Source organism: Silene latifolia, chromosome 11, assembly GCF_048544455.1.
Source record: "Silene latifolia isolate original U9 population chromosome 11, ASM4854445v1, whole genome shotgun sequence".
Taxonomy (NCBI): Eukaryota; Viridiplantae; Streptophyta; class Magnoliopsida; order Caryophyllales; family Caryophyllaceae; genus Silene; species Silene latifolia.
Window position 1 is genome coordinate 181,105,386 of NC_133536.1, and position 21,327 is coordinate 181,126,712.

Below are 21,327 nucleotides of genomic sequence, written 5' to 3' on the forward strand. Positions count from 1 at the left end.
ACATGCAACTATGGTCGCGAATACTTCCGTTGAGCTCAATCCAAATTTCGAATAAATGTGTCCATGATCCAAATCCACATCAACTTGGGCACTGTATGGCCGATGAAACCCTCATTAACATGAACTCGGTGGATTAACATTTATCACCCACTTCCCCTACGTAACAAGGTTTGTACCCCGGTAGGGCCGAGTGCACTCCCTCGCGAAATAGGTTTTCATGGTTTCTACTATTTGGTAAGGCTATGTCTCAATTGTTTTGTTTTAGCGAGAGGTCATGTCAATTTATCATCTATCACGTTTTAAATGAACTAAAGCGGTGAACTACGATAATTCTAATTGACACGGTCGATAAACTCGATAAAAAGACAATGCATGTTTAGTTATGGCGATTTAGCGATGCATGTGACATAAAATAAAATGCAAGCATAAAGATAAATAAATCCTAGTATGGCCTTTCCTAAAATAGAAAAACTATTAATCTATTACATATTCGGAAACCAACTCCATTGGTCCCTTGAACTTCGGTTGTGGCACGCATCTCGAGGTAACACCGTCTTTATGTATCGCCATTCTTGAAGAAATCCGTCTTTTGGAACTCCGGAATGAATAAAATTACATAATAAATTACATAATTTCCTATTATACATTTGTAACTAAAATAAAATAAATCTATTAAATTACAAAACGGTGATACGAGATCACAATAAAATTACAACCAAATCGATATTCCCATACATTTCGGGAAATACCAATTAAAACTAAGGCCATACTAAGTAATATTACATAATTCAAAAATTACATAAATTAAAATTATGACAATCATAAAGAAAAATGCAGCATTATAATATGTATGAACATGCTCAATTTTATGCTAAATCGCCTTTTAATTAGCCAATATCGTATATTACTCGGTTTTTACGGATTTGCGTGATTTCAACATTTTATAATCACAAAAATGCATAAACTCATATTTATGCATAAGTTAATTACCCTAACCTCTTAGGACTCAAAATATAGTCTTCACTAATAATTTGACCATAATTAACTTTTATTTACAAAATTGTTCATAAATGGACCAAAAATTACAAAATAAGCTATTAAACTTCAAATAAATCCAAAAATTCCAAATAAATTCAAAATTTGAAATTTAAATTCATGAACATTCTGGAAAAAATTCCATGACACTCATAATGTTCAAAATCTTAGGTTAAAAATTTCGAAAATTTTCCGGAAAAACAATGTTGCGGTTTATCGATTTTAACTAAAATAATCATAAAACATGAGGAAAAATTATTTTTACTAACTTTTCAATTTTAGATCTGAAAAAGATAATAAAATGCAACATTAGACGTTTTTCCTAAGTCATAGATTATGTTTTATTAATTTTTCACTAATAATGTCACTATTTATGCTATTTTTCTTCAAAAATTCATAAATCATGCTAAAAGACTTCTTTATAGCCAATTATTTTACACACATCTTGTAAAATTGCATGTGACAACATAATAATTTTCTATGACCAGATTCGAAATTTAACTCATATTAACCTATTTTCCACTTAAATCCGAATTTAATAATGAAAAATTCATTTTTCGAGCATAACAAGTCCAAAAATTATGAAAACTTACAGGTTATCTCAAAATAATATATTTAACAACATATCCAAAAACCAAGTAAAAATTCGAAGTATAGCTATTTTTAGACCAAAAATGACATTTTTACTCATAAAATCACATTTAAATGCCATTATTGTAAATTATGAACAATAAAAATCCGAAAAATTAACCAAAATATCCTAAAACACTTTAGGACCAGAAATATTAACATGCATGTAACAATTTCGTGATATATCATAATAACACAAATTTCACAAGTTTTATTTTGTTATTCATATAACTCGGAAAAACTTTTAACCAATTTGCATGCAAACAACCGTGGCTCTGATACCAATTGAAGGAAATGTAGATTCTTATACATGTTAACATACTCATATATGTCTAAATAAATTTGTCATAAAATTAAAACGGATTTTATGCATGCAAACAAAAATATAAATAGAGGAGAAATCATGTCCTTACATTGAAGATTTCGGTTATATTGGGCACAAGAGAGATCACCTTTCTCTCTTGTTCTTGAGCTTTCCCTTATGGATGAACAAGATCTAAGTATAAGATCTCTCCCTAAGCTTTATACCCAAGGCTTTCTCTTAATTTAATTAATATTACAAGAACTAGTATAATATTAATTAGGTAGAAAATTGAACCAAAATATTTATAAAACACTTATATATTTCGGTTTAATGGAGGGAGAAGTAGAGAGCTTTTTATCTCTCTAGAATACTAATTTTTGGATGAGCAAGTGAATGAATGAAGATACAAAACATTTTGTATATTATTAGGTAAAAATATGAGAAAACCATCATGGGTTTTGTCTTCCCTAAACCGTGTAAGAGGAGGGCTTTAGAAGAGCCAATGCATGAAAAAATTGTTCTTCACAATGAACAATAGGCTTGCATGGCTAGTGACTAGTGTAATCATCATGTCTTCCACTAATTACAATCAACATATAATTAGCTCATAAACCCTCTAAATTTCGGCCCACTTGGTAATATGGATTCCATATTATTTTTGTCAATTGCCAATATGTCACATGTCATATGTGATATAAATTTGTTATGTATTTTTAACATATTAAAAATCAACGTATTATTAAAAATACGTCACATACAAAAATCGACTTAGTAATTTCATAATTACTTGTGCCAAAATATTTTACCATTTATAAATTACAACCGATTGTATTTATAACAATTCATTCAAATTTAATTGTTACATTAAACAATTATTTCATCCGAGTAATGATACAATTCAATTACTCAGACCGTATCTCATTTAATCACATTTCAATTTGATACGTAAATTTTACTTCCAAAATCGTCCGTCAATTTTCAAGTAATTTAATTAACTCGCAACATTATACGATTAATTAAATAATCAATTAAGAGTATTGCCCTTTAGGTATGACCTAGGGGTCAATCGATCACCACTGTCACACACGACAGAATGTCAAACTCTAGTCGACCAATCATTACCGATATATGTTGACCGGTTGATTGATGAATAATATTACTTCCCAATTGTATTCTTTAAAATGAGATTTAATAATGATTTTAAATCATATGATCGCACTATTGTTGAGGACACATTTCCCAACAAGATGGCATACGTGAAGGGCATTGGGTAACACCCCGATTATCCGGCCAAGATAATTGGAGCGTTACCATCTCGGTTTCCCGAGGTAATGTTTCAAAACTTCAATAAAAGAACGTTTTATAAATAAACATAATGTTTAGTGAATTACATAAACGTAAACAAATAAATAAAGATATAACTCATGACAACTATACTTTTCTAATCGACTAGACTCGTTTGTGACTCGTCTCGTGACTCATAAAGCTCGTCTCGTCTCCCGCGGGCTAACCAAACAACTTGTACATAATCTGCTCCCCATATGACCAAAGGATATCTTATGGATCGACACAGGCCACCCTAAAAGAGATAGATGACAAATGCACAGACAGACAAACGTCAGTAACGATAAATGAAGCGTGACACGACTCAAGTGTGTGAGTCAACCACATGACCATGATATGAATACAAATTATCCAACCGTCACGCCGGTACCGGGACACGCCCAGACGTACCCACAACAACTGGTGCGAGGAACAGGTCCATGACACAACACGCACACAAGGTACTCTGAACACGTCAGTGGTACCGGGCCCAAGAGCGACTCGGGTCCCCTGCCAGACGTCGTGCCTCACCACACGCGTCCCTCCAAACTCAAGTCATTAATGTGCACATTTCTATTGGGGTGGGAAATCCAAATAGGCGACTCAAGCGGAAGACGGTCTCCCAATCGACTTCTGTCTCCATAGAACAAGTAACCAACCAACACCGCAATATCCTCTAATATACATGACAAACACAATGAATGCAAAATACCGTATAACATGTCATTACCGACTCATTAAATGCAATTAATGACAAACAACTCATTTAACAAATAGACACATTATCGAAACTGAGTAGGATGAACCTACCTTTTAGCAAATCTCCATAAGCAATCCAAATAAAATAATCTTCCACAAAAACCGTCACCAAAATATAATTAATTAAATATAATTAATTACTAACTATTCTAATCAAATTAAATACGAATTAATTAAATAAATAAAACTCGTCTTAAGCTATTAAATCCCGTCTTAAGACTCGGTCAACAATCAACTACCACCACCTACTGCGGCCACAGTGGCCACCACCACCAACCATAGTGGACCACGGCAGCCACCACGTCCAACAATAACCACAACAACACGGCAACATCAACAACACTATCCTACTCCCTCTAAACACCACTAAGACAACCACCAACCGCACCACCATGACCCCCACCAGATCACGCCACCGTCTGGCATCCCCATGCCACTACACGACCACCACACGGCCACCACAAGGCACGACAACAGCAGCACAAACACAACAACATGTGACACACAACAACAACCATAAAATCATTTGTACACCCTCCACGACCACCTAGCCCACCACCTAAGACCACCACTACAAACCCCACTCCACCCTCGACACAACCACCCCTTAGCCACCCTAAATCAGCCACAAAATAGGGGTAAAACCACTAGCCCTAAAACCGTATAAACAACGACCACAAACACCTTATAAAACACAGTCAAACCCGAATGTGGGTGGTCAACGGCGGGTCTTAGGGTGAGTTAAGGTCGAGGTGGTCGATTAAAATAATATAAAACTAGTGTTAGTCGGTCTTACGTTACGATCCCGAGGCTTGGTGATGGAATCTCCAAATCCCCTCTCTTTCTGTCTTCCTTCATATTTTATGTGAATTTTGTTGAGATTGTATTGATAAGGTAAGGTGGATAAGATGAGGGGTATATGTATAATGGTAGGAGGAAGTATATACAAGTATACATACGATGTATTATTATCATTATTATTTATTATTCGATCTCGCAACATACTCGTAAAATACAATATAATATTATTTATATTATTATAAAAATACGGGGTATTACAGTCTTCCCCCTTAAAACAAACTTCGTCCCCGAAGTTAAACTCACTCTCTCATTTCCTCAAGTCTTATCACCGATTCTCATGCACTATCTCGTACATCGCATGTCTGTCAACCGTATACGTTCCTTTATAAACATCACACTCATCCAAAGTTATTCCCTCAATTCTCACTACTTTCTCACATTCTGTACTTTTTCTTTTCCTAAATTTCCGAATTGCTACATTCACTCCCTCTAAAAGAGAACTTCGCCCTGAAGTTCAAATATCAAACCGCCTAATGTGTTCTCATATGCTCATTATCGAATTCCACAAATGCTTATGTTTCAGGTTCAACACTCTCTTTTACCTATTGCAAATCCATTATCAAATCTCGTATCGTCTTATGCCATTTCTATAATCCCAATCTACAAACCTCTCTAGAAGTCTCTCTACCGGTACCTCTACGAGCCTCCCAAAGGTCAAGCGCCAGGTCTAACCCACGATTCCAATGTATAATTCCATAACTAACTCACAACTCAAGCCAGATATAAGCATACTTATCTATCACGGTGTATAACTCAATTGTTATTACATATCTATATCACGTCAATCCTCATACATTAACATGTATTCATATCAAAACACCAACTATACGGACTCTAGGAAATAATCAACTAATGCCAAATTCTTATAATGTGACTCAACCACGTTCCACATTCCCATTTCCGGACATCATGCCACGTATATACCGCGTCAAATCCACCACGTGATCACACACATGCTTCCATATTCGTTCTCATCCATCATCACCCCTTCCGCTTATACGGAAGACCACAATCACTATCATGCAGACCACTATGTGACACATAACTTACATTTTCCTCTTATTTATACACAATAAAATCACTTCAATTAACACATGTTAATTAACAAATTTCATTTAAATTTCACTCTTAATTATCAAAAGCCACATAATACGGTCAAATATAAACAATTCACAAGGTCTTACCCATATGGAGTCAACATGTTCATCCGACACAAACAAACCAATATAATCACGAAAATAAGGGTATACACTCTTTATTTGGTCGAGTATTGACAAAACAATGGTCAAGGCATACCACTCAGTCGAGTTTAGGAGGCCACTCGGCCAAGTAGGCGGCCACTCGGTCGAGTACATGGTGCACTCAGCCGAGTGTCACCTGGGCATGAGGTTTTCATTCTCAAACTCATTTCCATGCTTCCTTATTTCATCACTCAATTAGGCACTACGACAAGGTCACGATTTACATCGTGGGTGTTTCACCTGACGATTGGGAGACAACTTTACAAACAACATCTATATTACCGTTCATAGTCCAAAATTTCACCCTACTACTTTCACACTCCATGCATACACACTTAGCTTAAGCGGCCATATCATATAACACAAGAAATTAGGATACCTTAATGACACACTTGACCCCACATGCTTCATACATCACACTCTCACATTCATAACCACGGGGCCAACTGGGTAGCACTCGACCCACAACTTTACGGATACAATTATTAGAATTTAACTCATCCATGATTCCTCATGGTCGATAGCATGATCTCCTTACAAGGGTTCATCCAAATTTCACAACAAATCCCTCTAAAATCCCAAACTCTCAACAAATCCTCATTCTACCATTAGGTACCTCAATTAATCTTCAATATTCCGCAATTCAAATCTCAACTATTTGTCAACTATAATTCTCACATCAGGTTCAATAGCAACATTCCTCAACATGCAATCCATAAGTTCAACCATCAACAACTACCCAACCTTGATTACACATCACTCATTATCCACAAATCACCTCGTATAATCGTTTAACTCAACCCAAGACACCTCACGTAAGCTAAGTTCACTTTCTTGTGCTCCCACTTTCCAAGATAGATATACACGAAATCACATCAATAACCTTAAATCACGAAATAATACTTCCTTAATAGCGAAACATCACTACTTAGCATAAAAGATTCCTTCCTCACAAGTCGATTCCCTTATTCATAATATCTACATCACCACTTTATCGAATCTAATCTAGTTACTACCTTTTCCAAAATTTAGACCAATAACACCCTCATCCATCAAATAACTTTCTCTCCTTCATGACATCATATGCTTGCCTACCAACACGACTCAAATCCACATCAAACGAATAAACTTACATGAATCCCAATAAAACACATGTTTCACCTTTATCACACATTATCAACTCTTGCCCCTCTATCCATAAAAACTCATTGACTCACTCCCGTTTCACATCCCCTCAATCCCAATCACGGGTGTCTACACTTCTTACTAGCCAAGGCCATACAACCCACAAGGTAAACAAGCATTGAGATATATAGGCAAATAACAAGTTATTAACAAAGATTACAACATTATGGAACAAGGAAGCCATGTTTTAAATATGAAAATCTAAAATTTAATCATATACCCTATGGTATATAAAAAAAATATTTAGGCAATATTTCAAGATAGGATCCTCAAATTAAGGTAGGCATAACATTATTAACAAAATTGAAGTCTTATTACTCATTCAAGTCGAGAAAACTTTAAACAAAGTCGTAAAATTTTAAGGTCATGCCTAACATCATTAACAACGCGTGAATCTTTATGACATAACTAGATAACGAATGGGGTACAAAATGCAAGACTCCTAGGTTATTGCAAACACAATACCATATTAACAAGGACTAAGCACCAGGAGATAATTAAGCCACATTTGAGATCAAAATCAAAATTATTTATTTTGAGGGGAAATTTCAAAAGATTTTGGGCAACATTTTGAAAATGAAATCTTGATTCAAGATGACGCATGTCTTTCCTAACAAGGACAGTAGCCTCATGAGTTAATTAAACTAAGTTTCAAACACGAAAAATCAAAATTTGAGAATGAACCTTAGAGTTTCGAAAATTTTGCAACAAAATTTTCAAGACTAATTTTCAAATGTACGAGAAAGTTGGCTATAACAACCAAGTTTTGGTTCTTGTTAAACCATCAACCAAACAACAAACATAAAATCAAATTATTGACTCATGAACATATATTTTCGAGTTCATAAAAAAAAATTGGGTAAAATTCGACATGAAATTTCATACTTAGCATCATAATTGATGTAAAAAAAATAAGATTAATATTATGAATCAAACAAAACATGCCATTAATTGACAGAATTTGAAGCAATTAGCGTAGATTTAAGCACAATCAAATGGGAAAGATACGGGGAAAGAAAACATCACTTACATAGTGAAACTAGCCAAATTCAGGGACTAAAATAGAGTAAAAACTTGAGTTCGAGTAACAAATAATCAACAATGATGTTTACAAGCAAAATAATCTTAAATTAATGAATAAAGAGATAAAATAAGGCAATAAGGCAATAATGCATTTTTTTTTTGCGAAATTCACAACCTAGAAATTGACACTCGGTCGAGTGCTGAGCCCACTCGGTCGAGTGACCCACTTCCAGAACGTTTCAACTTCCTGGAAAATGGTCTACTCGGTCGAGTTATAGGATTCACTCAGCCAAGTGACATGTACTCGGTCGGGTACTAGCTCGCACTCGGTTCGTTGCCCTTCTATGGTTTGCAATTTCCGACTAACAAACATCATTTTATGCTAATGACTAATCTACTAACAAACATTACTACTCACATTCTAACTATGGTACTAATGAAGTTCAAACATGTACGGTATTAAAACGCCTAAAGAAGGGCACATTTTTACATTATAAGATACACCACATCATAAACAACGATATCATGCAAGGTAGTTAACTATGATCAAAACTATATGTAATCACACAACATTATTGATTAAGTAACTCGTGTAAGGTGCTAAAAAAAATCATAAGACACATGATCATGCAACATTTCACTTCACGTTTCCCGACTCATAACCACCCGCATAGTAACCAACAGAAATAATAGGTTCTAGTTTTCGAATGAGGGATCCTACTCACGCAAAACTGACCTCCTATTGCACTCAATTCAGATTCATTTTAATAGACACTCCTAAATTCATTTTGGTTCATTGGTTTAGGTTCCAAAATTGTCGCTCTGATACCACTTTGTAACACCCCAATTATCCGGCCAATATAATTGGAGCGTTACCATCTCGGTTTCCCGAGGTAGTGTTTCAAAACTTCAATAAAAGAACGTTTCATAAATAAACATAATGTTTACTGAATTACATAAACATAAACAAATGAATAAAGATATAACGCATGACAACTATACTTTTCTAATCGACTAGACTCGTCTCGTGACTCATCAAGCTCGTCCTGTCTCCCGCGTGCTAACCAAACAACCTGTACATAATCTATTCCCTATATGACCAAAGGATATCATATGGATCGACACATGCCACTCCAAAAGAGATAGATGACAAATACACAGATATACAAACGTCAATAATGATAAATGAAGTGTGAGACGACTCAAGTGTGTGAGTCAACCACATGACCATGATATGAATGACACACAAATTATCCAACCGTCACGCCGGTACCGGGACACGCCCAGACGTGCCCACAACCACTGGTGACAGGATTACGTCCACGACACCACACTCACACAAGGTACTCCGAACACGTCGGTGGTACCGGGCCCAAGAGCGACTCGGAAACCCTGCCAGACGTCGTGCCTCACCACAAGCGTCCCTTCAAACTCAAGTCATTAATGTGCACATTCCTATTGGGGTGGTAAATCCCAATAGGCGACTCAAGCGGAAGACGGTCTCCCAACCGCCTTCCGTCTCCAAAGAACAACTAACCAACCAACACCGCAATGTCCTCCAATATACATGACAAACACAATGAATGCAAAATACCGTATAACATGTCAATTACCGACTCATTAAATGTAATTAATGACAAACAACTCATTTAATAAATTGACATATTATCGAAACTGAGTAGGATAAACCTACCTTTTAGCAAATCTCCATAAGCAATCCGAATAAAATAATCTTCCACAAAAACCGTCACCTAAATATAATTAATTAATAACTAATCTAATCTAATTAAATATGAATTAATTAAATAAATAAAACTCGTCTTAAGTTATTAAATCTTGTATTAAGACTCGGTCAACCACCAACTACCACCACCTACTGCCGTCACTGTGGCCACCACCACCAACCATGGTGGACCACGGCAGCCACCACGTCCAACAAAAAACAACAACACGGCAACATCAACAACACCACCCTACTCCCTCTAAACACCACTAAGACAACCACCAACCGCACCACCACGACCCCCACCAGGTCACGGCCACCACCTGGCATCCCCACGCCACTACACGACCACCACAAGGCACGACAACATGTGACATACAACAACATCCATAAAACCGTTCGTACACCCTCCTTTCTACCTCAGATCTAGGCCACCACGACCACGTAACCCACCATCTAAGACCACCACTACAATCCCTACTCCACCCTTGACACAACCACCCCATAGCCACCCTAAGTCAGCCACGAAATAGGGGTAAAACCACTAGCCCTAAAACCGTATAAACAACCACCACAAACACCTTATAAAACACGGTCAAACCCGATTGTGGGTGTTCAACGGCGGGTCTAAGGGTGAGTCAAGGTCGATGCGATCGATTAAAATATATAAAACTAGTGTGAGTCGGTCTTACCTTACTATCCCGAGGCGAGGTGACGGAATTTCAAATCCTCCCTCTTTCTCTCTTCCTTCATATTTTATGTGGATTTTGTTGAGATTGTATGGATAAGGTAGGGTGGATAAGATGAGGGGTATATGTATAATGGTAGGAGGAAGTATATACAAGTATACATACGATGTATTATTATCATTATTATTTATTATTCTGTCTCACAACATACTCGTAAAATAAAATAAAATATTATTTATATTATTATAAAAATACGGGGTATTACACATTGGGACCAACGTGGCCCACCCAGTTTTGTGGAGAGATGTCGGGGATGATAGTGGATTCTTTCACTCTTATGGAGTGGACCCGACGACATGGGGAGCCACTATGAGTTATCCCTTCGGTTGTCTGGCGCCATGGAGAGTAGGAGGAGACCCGGGTATAGGAGCGACCACAGGAGGAGGCACATCTGGAGCTGGCACATCTGGAGGAGGAGGAGGATATGAGGACATGGTGGAGGATCGAGGTGGCGACCTCGAGTGATTTCCTTGTTGTTGTTGTCTAGTAGACTTATGATACTTGTTCCATTCGTTTCATCGTACTTGGATTTATTTTGATTTGTAACTGGCCATAAGGCCGTATTTTGTTTTCTATACTCGTAATGCAGGTGTATGATGTCGGGGGGAAACCCCGGAGATTAACTATGATTTATTAACTTCATGTTGCATTGGAGGGTGACCTGGCCTGCAGATACTCGATCGAGTACCCTCTACTCGATCGAGTACCTGCTGTGGATGACCTAGTGATGTGAGCGTTGTCATCGCACGCTCAATAAAACACATTTATATTCTCAACAAATAACTAGATAGTGGTTAAGTCGAGGTCGATCCACGGGACATTATGCATTGGCTTCTAAGTCTATCTATCTCAATTTATGCTAGTGTCACAAATATTGGGGGTTGGAGTTGTGTGCTAAACTATAAAAAAAAATGTAAACAATCAAAGAACAAGGCAAGTAAATAGAAATGGAAGGGTAAACAAATGATTAACAATACTAGGGTATCATAGGATCACAGGGGAATCATGGTGAAATAGAATAATTGAATCATATAGATGCAAGCAATTATTATTGTTATTGGAATCAAGTTAGTGTATCTCCTACAATTCTTAGGGGAAACTTAGGTCTCGGAGCCGAGTCGGTCAAGACTTTACAACACCTACAAGTCGACTTGGTTTTCCTTATTCATGGTGAGATAACATAAATGAGTACTAGGAAAGTTTGGGTCACGAAGCCGAGTCGGTCAAGACTTTACAACACCTAGAATCGACTTAATTATTCCTATTCAACTATATGCATGGTCTAACAAACCTTTAGTTGGTTTATGTCTTACAAGTCTTGTTGAAAGGGCAAGAGAATCAACCTAGGTTTTCAATCAAGCAATTAATCAAACATGACATGTGCATAAGTTGAAACAACAATAAGCAAGCATTCATATAAACTCATTAAGCATAAATCTACCAATGATTTACTCCACTAATCCCCCACTAATCCCTAATTAGGAGACTACTCACTCATTATCATGGAAAACATGTTAACAATGGCGTCAATCATCTTAACAAGTAAAAACATGATAGAAGAGTAACATAATAAGCAATAAAGTAAAGAGTAAAGGGATTATACCAATCTTAAGATGAACAAATAGAAAGGAAAGAATAATAGAAGAGAACTTGATTGATTGATGAAGAGTTGTCAATTCTCCAAATAATAACCCAATAATGTTTAATTACCCAATAAGAAATCTTGAACAATAATTAAGAAAAGATTAAAGTGCAATTTGTGGAATGATTAAGATTAATCTATTCTAATCTACTCCCAATCGAATTAAAAAAGCTTAATCTTAACTAAGGAAGCTTAATCTCTTGATTATTACAAATGGAGTATATATAGTGGTACAACATTAGGTTAAGCAAGCGTAGATTTGGAAATAAAATGCTTAGGTGTCGAATAGAGCCTTGCAAGTCCTTAAGGAGCCCCACGACTCCCCCATTGCAAAGACAATCTTCCTACTGAACAATCCGCTTGATCTGGGCTAAATTCGAGCGTCCTGAGCTTCAACTCGAGCGGGTTGAGGTCGACTCGAGCGGGTTGAGGCATAACTCGAGCGGGTTGTTCTTGACTTGGGCAGGTTAAGCAGCAGATTCCCTTTTCTTGCTTTTATGCCTATGATTCATCTATATACTCCTTATTCCTATCATATTTGGTCATCATTCTTTCCTCCTCTTCATACTAGTCCATCCAAGATCATCAACAATCTTCCTAATATGCGCGAGAGACGGGAATTCCGCCTCATTATCTTCTTTCCTACAAAACATATAAAATGCACTAAGAAAGCAAATAGGAAGCAAATAACGAATAAAATGGCTATGAAATGCTATATTAGCATGCAAAATGAGGCTTAGTTAAGGGACTAAATGTGCGTAATTATGACTCACATCAAATATCACCAAACCGAACCTTTACTCGTCCCGAGTAAAGAGGTTACTAGAACTAGACCTTTATTTAAACTAATAATACTAATATAGCCGATATGAGACAATTAGCGGGTCTCACTCCACCCCTTCAACTCACAACAAGACATTCATGAGGTAAGATGCCTTCTTGCAAGGAAAGGTGGGGCTTGCCAAAATGGCGATGCATCCTAACATTTAAGCACACAAGAACAAGTAAAAGTATGCATCTACAAAAAAATAGTCACTTTCCTCATCTAAGTGGCGGAAATCATCTATAAAGGAAGCAATTCAGGGGTACACACTCCATCATAGATATTGGTTCTCCTAGTTACTAAGCCCGAGAGGATACAAACAAGTCACCTCCAAGTTGTGTTAAACTAGGTTACCTTTTTCCGCAATTGCTAAATGCTTTTGCCAAGAGCCAAGTCCCTATGGTGTTAGAAAATACTATAAGATCGCGGAATTCCTCCTCTTGCCTAGACAAATAGAAGGGCCGCCCCCTCTCCACCATGCAACAAAGAAAGGATCATCAATGGATAAAAGGGTTTCAAAGTGTATGAGTTTCATGATAGTTGTTTGCTTTTGGGTTTATTTTTCCCCCCATTTTTGTAGCATTTGAAGATTAAGAACATTCCATGCCATTTTTTATATTTGGCCTTTTGATACTTGGCAATTTCAATTTTGCATTTTTTTGAACATTTTTCAAAGTAACCTCATTTGTAGCAAGGGTACTTCTATTAATGCATAGGAGTCTATTTTTGCTCCTAATTTCATTTGATGAAATTGCAAACTTTTGACATTAATAACTTGAACTCAATTTGATATTTTTGTGCCCATTCCCTTTTTGGTTGACAAAATGATGATAGAAGTGCAAGAACGGTTACATGGCATCAATGGTCACCTTGGAATAAATGGTAGCTAAGGAGTTATCACACCACAAGGCACTCTTGACTAGGCCTTAGTCCATGGGTCAAAGGATAATAGTATGACATATCCTAGGGTGTCTTGAAGGTATTCTAGCAAACAAAGTCACAAGGAGAAAAAATATATTCAAGGGCCCTTATATACACTTGTCAAGCTTCCCAAATAGGCATTTTCGCAAAAAAAATCTAAAATGCAACTACATGCCATGATGCAACTAACATATATACAACTTAAATGCATATGCTTCTATCAACTAAAATGCCAAATAATCTAGATGCAAACTCTTAGCAACATATTGGTTCATACCGCATCAATCAAAATATAGCCACATTGTCATTAATATATAAAAAGGAGGAAGGAGATTTGGAAAGATCATACCATGCGGTCTTCTATTTCTTCCGTGCCTCAAATGTGGCGTAGTTGATCCAATGTGATAAGAGTGACAAACAAACAAACAAATATATACAATATATATAATCCTACATTACAAAAGAAAGAACATGTTTTTGGAATTTTTAAATTATCAAATTTTTGGAATTTTAAAATTTTAAAATTTTTATGGATTTTGTTTTTATGAAATTAAAGAACATATTATTGAGTTTTTCGAAAATTTTCAATTTTTATGTATTTTGGAATATAAATTCCCATCCCCTACTTTATTTTGGACATTGTCTTCAATGTACATGTAGGAGTAGGAATGAAAAAGAAATACATGTTTTTGGATTTTTAAAGTTTTATGGAAATTGAAGCAAAAATGCAATGCAATGATATGAATGAATGCATGTTCTAACTAAATGCAATTCTGTATGACATATATAACAAATGAATGCAATCTAAACTACACTAGATGATGCATGTTCTCACCTATGATCAAACCTTCCCAAACCGATTTAAGCACTATTTCTAGTGTAGGAAAAACGTGGTTTGGTCATTAGTGACTATACAAGAATGCAAATTTAACTATATGCAACTAACTATATGAGACATGTGAGATATATTACAATGCAAGCTATACTATATAAACTAACTAATATGCAAGGGTGATATGAAATATTTTACAAATGCAAGTCTATTCTAAATGATCAACTAAGATGTATGTCACTTCATGGTTTTACCTCCCCAAACCGATTTTAAACACCATTGCTAATGTAGGAAGAAGGGGGTTTAATCATGAGGTAACTACATAAATGCAATTATACATGAGAATAGGGAAAGAAAGGGTTCTTACGATCATGATCCAAATGGTTTGTATATTGTAGAAGATGAAGATGGTAGATAGGATGCATATATAGCCATGTCACGAGCCAAATGAGAGAAAACGTGAGTTTCAGGGTCAACCCGCTCGAGTCAATTTTGACCTGCTCGAGTTACTGCTCGACACGCTGGAGTCGATTTTGACCGCTCGAGTTGAGGCCTTGGGATGCTCGATTTCACCAGAACTCGCCCGGATTCTCAGGCAAGAAGAAACTTTTTCTTTCCTTGGGCTTTAACTCGTGCGAGTTGGCCTCGGTCCCCACGGCTTGATGCAATAATTGGCCCAAAGCTCGAATCCTTCATTTTCTTCATTTATTTGCATTTCCTATCTTCTCATTTTCATCATTTTCCTTCAATATGCTCAATCAAAATATGAGATCCCTCCTTTTCATCTCTCATGCGATGAATTCAAGCTTAAAAAGTTATATTACAAATGGTGTATTGAGATAGGACTCCACCAAACTAAGTCAAATGACAAATTTCATTGTCCATGGAGCTTAATGCTCTTAGTAGGCGATCAAAGAATTTTGAGTAGGCCTCAAATAAGCACAAGTATGACCTTGGCCAATTCAAAATAGAATATAGTTAATCCTCCACAAGGGGCTTCTCATTGGAATTTCTCCCCTTCACGTTGGCCTTTTTACCATAGCCTTCTTGTCTCTCCAAACTAGCAAGCTTATAATTCTTGTCTTCGGGAGGCTTCCATTCTCTCCCGTCTCCCTCAAATATGGAGATGATGATAGCATTTGGATTTATCAATCCTTCAAGAATATAATGAGAATTCTCATAGCATTGGTGATGAGATAGCTTAGGAATTGAGATTGTGGGTACCAAGTCTCCACAAGTAAGCTCATTCATAACTTTGTTCTTGAGCTTCTCCACCAAGTACCTTTTATATAACAATTTGACCTCTTGGAGTGTTAGGTTCATATACCTTTTATTAGAATTTTCTAATGGTGAACTAATTAACATTTTAATATAAGTTCTTAAGATCTAGTGCATGCATAACTAAAGTAGAGATAAAAGAAGAAAACAATGGTTCTTACATTGTTGTTGGTTCAAAATAATGAGCACAAATAAGGACACCTTCCTTATTTGTTCTTGAGCTTAAATATTATGGATGATCTTCCAACCTCTAGTATAGAGATACTCCTTAAAAATTGCACCCAAGACTTTCCCTTAAAACTAATATATTAATTAACTAGATTAATATACTAGTAATCCTTAAATGATTCTAATAATATTTGTATTACTACACTAGTAATAAAGTTATGTGTTATTAGAAAATGGTTGAACAATTTTTAGAGATTCTAAAACTAATTTAGAGAGATGAGAAGGAAAAATCTACAATACCCTATTGTAAGAATGAATGAATATCTAAAATAAGAACCAAACCCTTATGGTAAAGGGAGGGTGCCGATTTGGAGGGCCAAGAGAAGGCCAATGCATGGGCTTTTCTTTTTCTTTTGTTCTTCACAAGAAAATAGATGTAAGGCTACTTACAAATAGGTTATGATTGTGTTTTATTTATCAACTAGTTTTGTTACCCGTGAAAATCAGGGGTTATCTCTAGGAAAATTAAAAATTTAGATAAATGATTTTTTTTTGTGAATATCAAATGAAATCGGAATTTATATCATCATTGATACATATACCTATTCTTTAATTTTGATCATCATCTAATAAAAAACCATAAATTTTAGAATTTGATTATATACGAATTAGAAAACTTTAAAACCAAATTGAAATATTGAAGTTGTTAGTGTTATAAAAAGTGAATTTACCTGTGGAGTGCGCATGGCATCAAGAGTTAGCCGCTAACCATGCGACTTCACCACAAGGTCTTCCTTTCGTACTGCCTACAAAACAAAAGTATAACAAAAAACAATACACAAATTAGTAATTCGTCATTCTAAATTCAAGTTAAAGAAAATACTGCAAATTTTTACCAGCCCTAAATGATTGTTTTGGAGGAAAACAATGAGGCAATTGATTCGTGGGTTTTGTTACTTGTCGTCAAAAGTTACCTTGACCAAAACAATATTTATAACTTCACAAACTACTCTACTCTTAGTAAAGAGGTAAGTAAAGGTCGGATCCCAAGGGACGGGTATTGATGTAGGATTTTCGATTGCAAATGGTTGTGTCTAAGGGTGTCACAATTTGGGTTGAGGTAAGAGATCAAATAAACTAATCAACAATATAAAATCAAAGCAATGAAAACAAGCAAGATGATTAAAATGAGATGTAAACAATTGATTAAAAGCACTAGGGTGTAATGGGTTCATAGGGGATTCATGGGATTTGATCATACAAACATGTTCTCAACTAGATGTAAGCACTTATTATTGTGATGGGATCGAGTTAGTGTATATCTTACAATCCCTAAGAAGGTTTGGGTCCCGGAGCCGAATCGATTAGATTGTACAACACCTACAAGTCGACTTAATCCTCCCTATCCAACTATATGCATGGTCTAATGAGACTCGAGTTGGTTTATGTCTTACAAGTCTCATTGAAAAGATAAGTGATGCGTGAAAAATGCAAGGATTCATAGGCTCACATTTCATCAAACATAATATGTGCATAAGTTGGAATCACAACAAGCAAGAAAATTAATTATGAAAACATATTAGATTAAGCATGAATCAATCCCCATGTTGGTTTCCCCTAATTCCCCATTAACCCTAGTTAAGGAAACTACTCACTCATTATCAAGTTTAACATGCTAACAAGGTTGTCAATCATACTAGCAAGGCAAAACATGATGAAATAATGAAGATGATTAACAATAATTAAAAAGGGATTAAGAGAGAATTATACCTACAAAGATGATTTCAAATAATAAAGCAAAGAATAATAGAAGTACTTGATGAATGATGGAAGGTTGTCAATCCTGCAAATAAACCCAAATAATCTTCTAATTACCAAAAATAAAATGATGAACAATAGAGAAATTAAGGAAAGATTAAGAAATGAGATTTGTATTAATGCTAAATTAAGAATTGATTACAAGATTAATAGAATATTAAGACTTGATTAGGATAAGATTAAGATGAGGTGCTAATCTTGGCAGTACAATGGGGTATTTATACTAGAGATTAGGCACAAAGATTAGGGTTACTAAGGGCTTAAATGACTATTAAGAACCTTAAGAAAAGTTGAGGAAACGCTCCTCTCCAAGGAGATGCTCATCTCCGTTTTGGTAGTCTCAAGGAAATACGCTCTTCCCGAGCGTCTAGGCAGTAGGCACGGTGGAGTCTGCAAGGGAATCCGAGCGGATCAAGGGGGAGACGCTCGGATTGGTTGGCTTCAAGACGAGCGTCTTGGCATCGGGACGCTCGGATTGGTGGAGAAGGAGACGCTCGGATTGGTTGGGAGCCACTAGGATCCTGGGTCAGGCCCTTCTCTTTTCTTCTTTCCTCAACAATCCTCGGGGGTCTTGTTGAGTATGCAAAGATCCTTTCATCATTGCTCAATCTACTTTATTATCTACATAGGCCTTCTAGTATCGTCTTCCCTTTGATGCTTGGTCATTGAATTCGATCAATTTAGCTCCATTTTGCCATGAAAATGCAAGGTTTGCACTCCGATCCTACCAAGGCAATTCAACAAAACCTCAAAGAATATGCAAAATGGGAAACTAAAGATAGTAAATTACCTAATTATGCACTAAAAAGCATAGGAACGAGGCTAATTCGGGGACTAAATATGCTCAAACATGAGTCACATCAAATATCCCCAAATCGAACCTTTACTCGTCCCGAGTAAAGAGGTGACAAAAACTAGGGCCCTTATTCAAACTAACCTAGTAATATAGCCGATGTGAGACAATTAGCGGGTCTCACTCCGCCCCTTCAACTCAAGACAACCATGAGGTAGGATGCCTTCTTGAAAGGCAAGGTGGGACTTGCCAAAATGGCGACACATCCAAGCATTAAAGCACACAAAACAAGTAATGGATGCATCTACAAAAATGAATAGCCACTTTTCTCATCTAAGTGGCGGAAATTATCTACAAGGGAAGCAATCTTAAGGGTACACATTCCATTATAGATATGGTTTCTTCAAACTACTAAGCCTAGAAGGATACCAATAAATCACCTCCAAGTTGTGTCAAGCTAGGGTACCTTTGTCCTCAATTGTTAAATGCTTTCGTTAAGAGTAGACTCCCTATGGTGTTAGAAACACTGGAGGATCGTGGAATTTCCCTTCTTGCCTAGACAAGAACAAGGGTCGTCCCCTCTCTACCATGCACAAAAGTGGATACGATGGAAAAGGGATCAATAGTATTTGAGTTTCATGTGGGAGTTTTCTTTTGTTGTTGTTTTACCCCCTAATTTCTTGTGGCATTTGACATTTGAGAACACTTTCTTTGCCATTTCTTTTGATGTTTTGCATTTTTAACACTTGACAACTTTCAACTTTTTGCATTTTCTTTTGACCATTTTCAAAGTCACCCCATTTGTAGGGAGGGTTCTTATATTTAAAGCATAGGAGTTTTCATTTTTGTTGCTCCTCTTTTCTTTTGATGCATTTGCAAACTTTTTTACTTTCATTTCAATGCTTGAACTCAAATTTGAACAATTTTTGTGCCCATTCCCTTTTTTATGACAAAAATGTGGTAGCATATGGATGATGGTTGCATGGTTTCAAGGGTCACCTTGGAATAAACGGTAGCCAAGGATTTATCACACCACAAGGTACTCTTGACTAGGCCTTAATCCATGGGTCAAAGGACACTAGCATGACACATCCTAGGGTGTTTTACAAGTATTCTAACAAGCAAAGTCTTAAGAAGAAAAAGTATCTACAAGGGCCTTATATACACTTATCAAGCTTCCCAAATAGATGGTTTCACAAAATTTTTCCTAAATGCAACTATATGCTATGATGCAACTAACATTTATACAACCTAATGCATATGCTTCTACCAACTAGTATGCCAAATAATCTAAATGCAATCCAAAATTTACATTGTTTATACCGCATCAATCAAAATAAAGCCACATAGTCATTAACATAAAGAGAAAAAAGGAGATTGGAAAGATCATACCATGCGGTCTTCTATATCCTCATGTCTCGGATGTGGCGTAGTCGATCAAATGTGATAAAAGGACAACAAACACAATATATACACTATATACAAGACTACACTACAAAGAAAATGAACATGTTTTTGGATTTTTGAATTTTTCAAATTTTTATGGTTTTTATGATTCATGAAATAAAAAGACATGTTTTTGTATTTTTCAAAAAATTTAAATTTTTATCATTTTAGTTTTTAAAAGTCATGTTAGAATTTCCCATCCCCACACTAGTATGGGCATTGTCCTCAATGGCCAATACGATAGAAAATTATGCAATTTATATGAAGTGCATGATTTCTAGACTAAATGCAAACTATATGACATATAAACTATACTATATGATGCATGAGTTTTGGTTTTGGTTGGAGAGCATAATTTAGATTAGCTCCCAATGCATATGCATAAACTTCCTCAAACCAAAATAGACATTATTGCTAATGTCAAAAATTGGGGTAGTTCATGCATAAGAATGCTATGCATGAAACTACAATTGTCATTTTGGATTTTGAAAAGGTGGGAACAATTAATTTAGCACCTTTAATGTTGCCAATGTGAGATCATAGTCCTTCAATTTTACAAGGACACCACAACGATGGAATAATAAATTATGAAACAAGTTAACAAAACATGAAATTCTTGTCATGAAAAAGAAAAAAATGAGGGGGAATAAGAGAAACTTCACTTTGGCCTTGATGGGTGCCTCGTGCCCGCTCCATCTAGCCCATGAAGTGCTCTTCAAGGGTTGTCATCGTTCCCTCCCAAATCACTATCCCAAGCTTCCTTCGATGCGTCA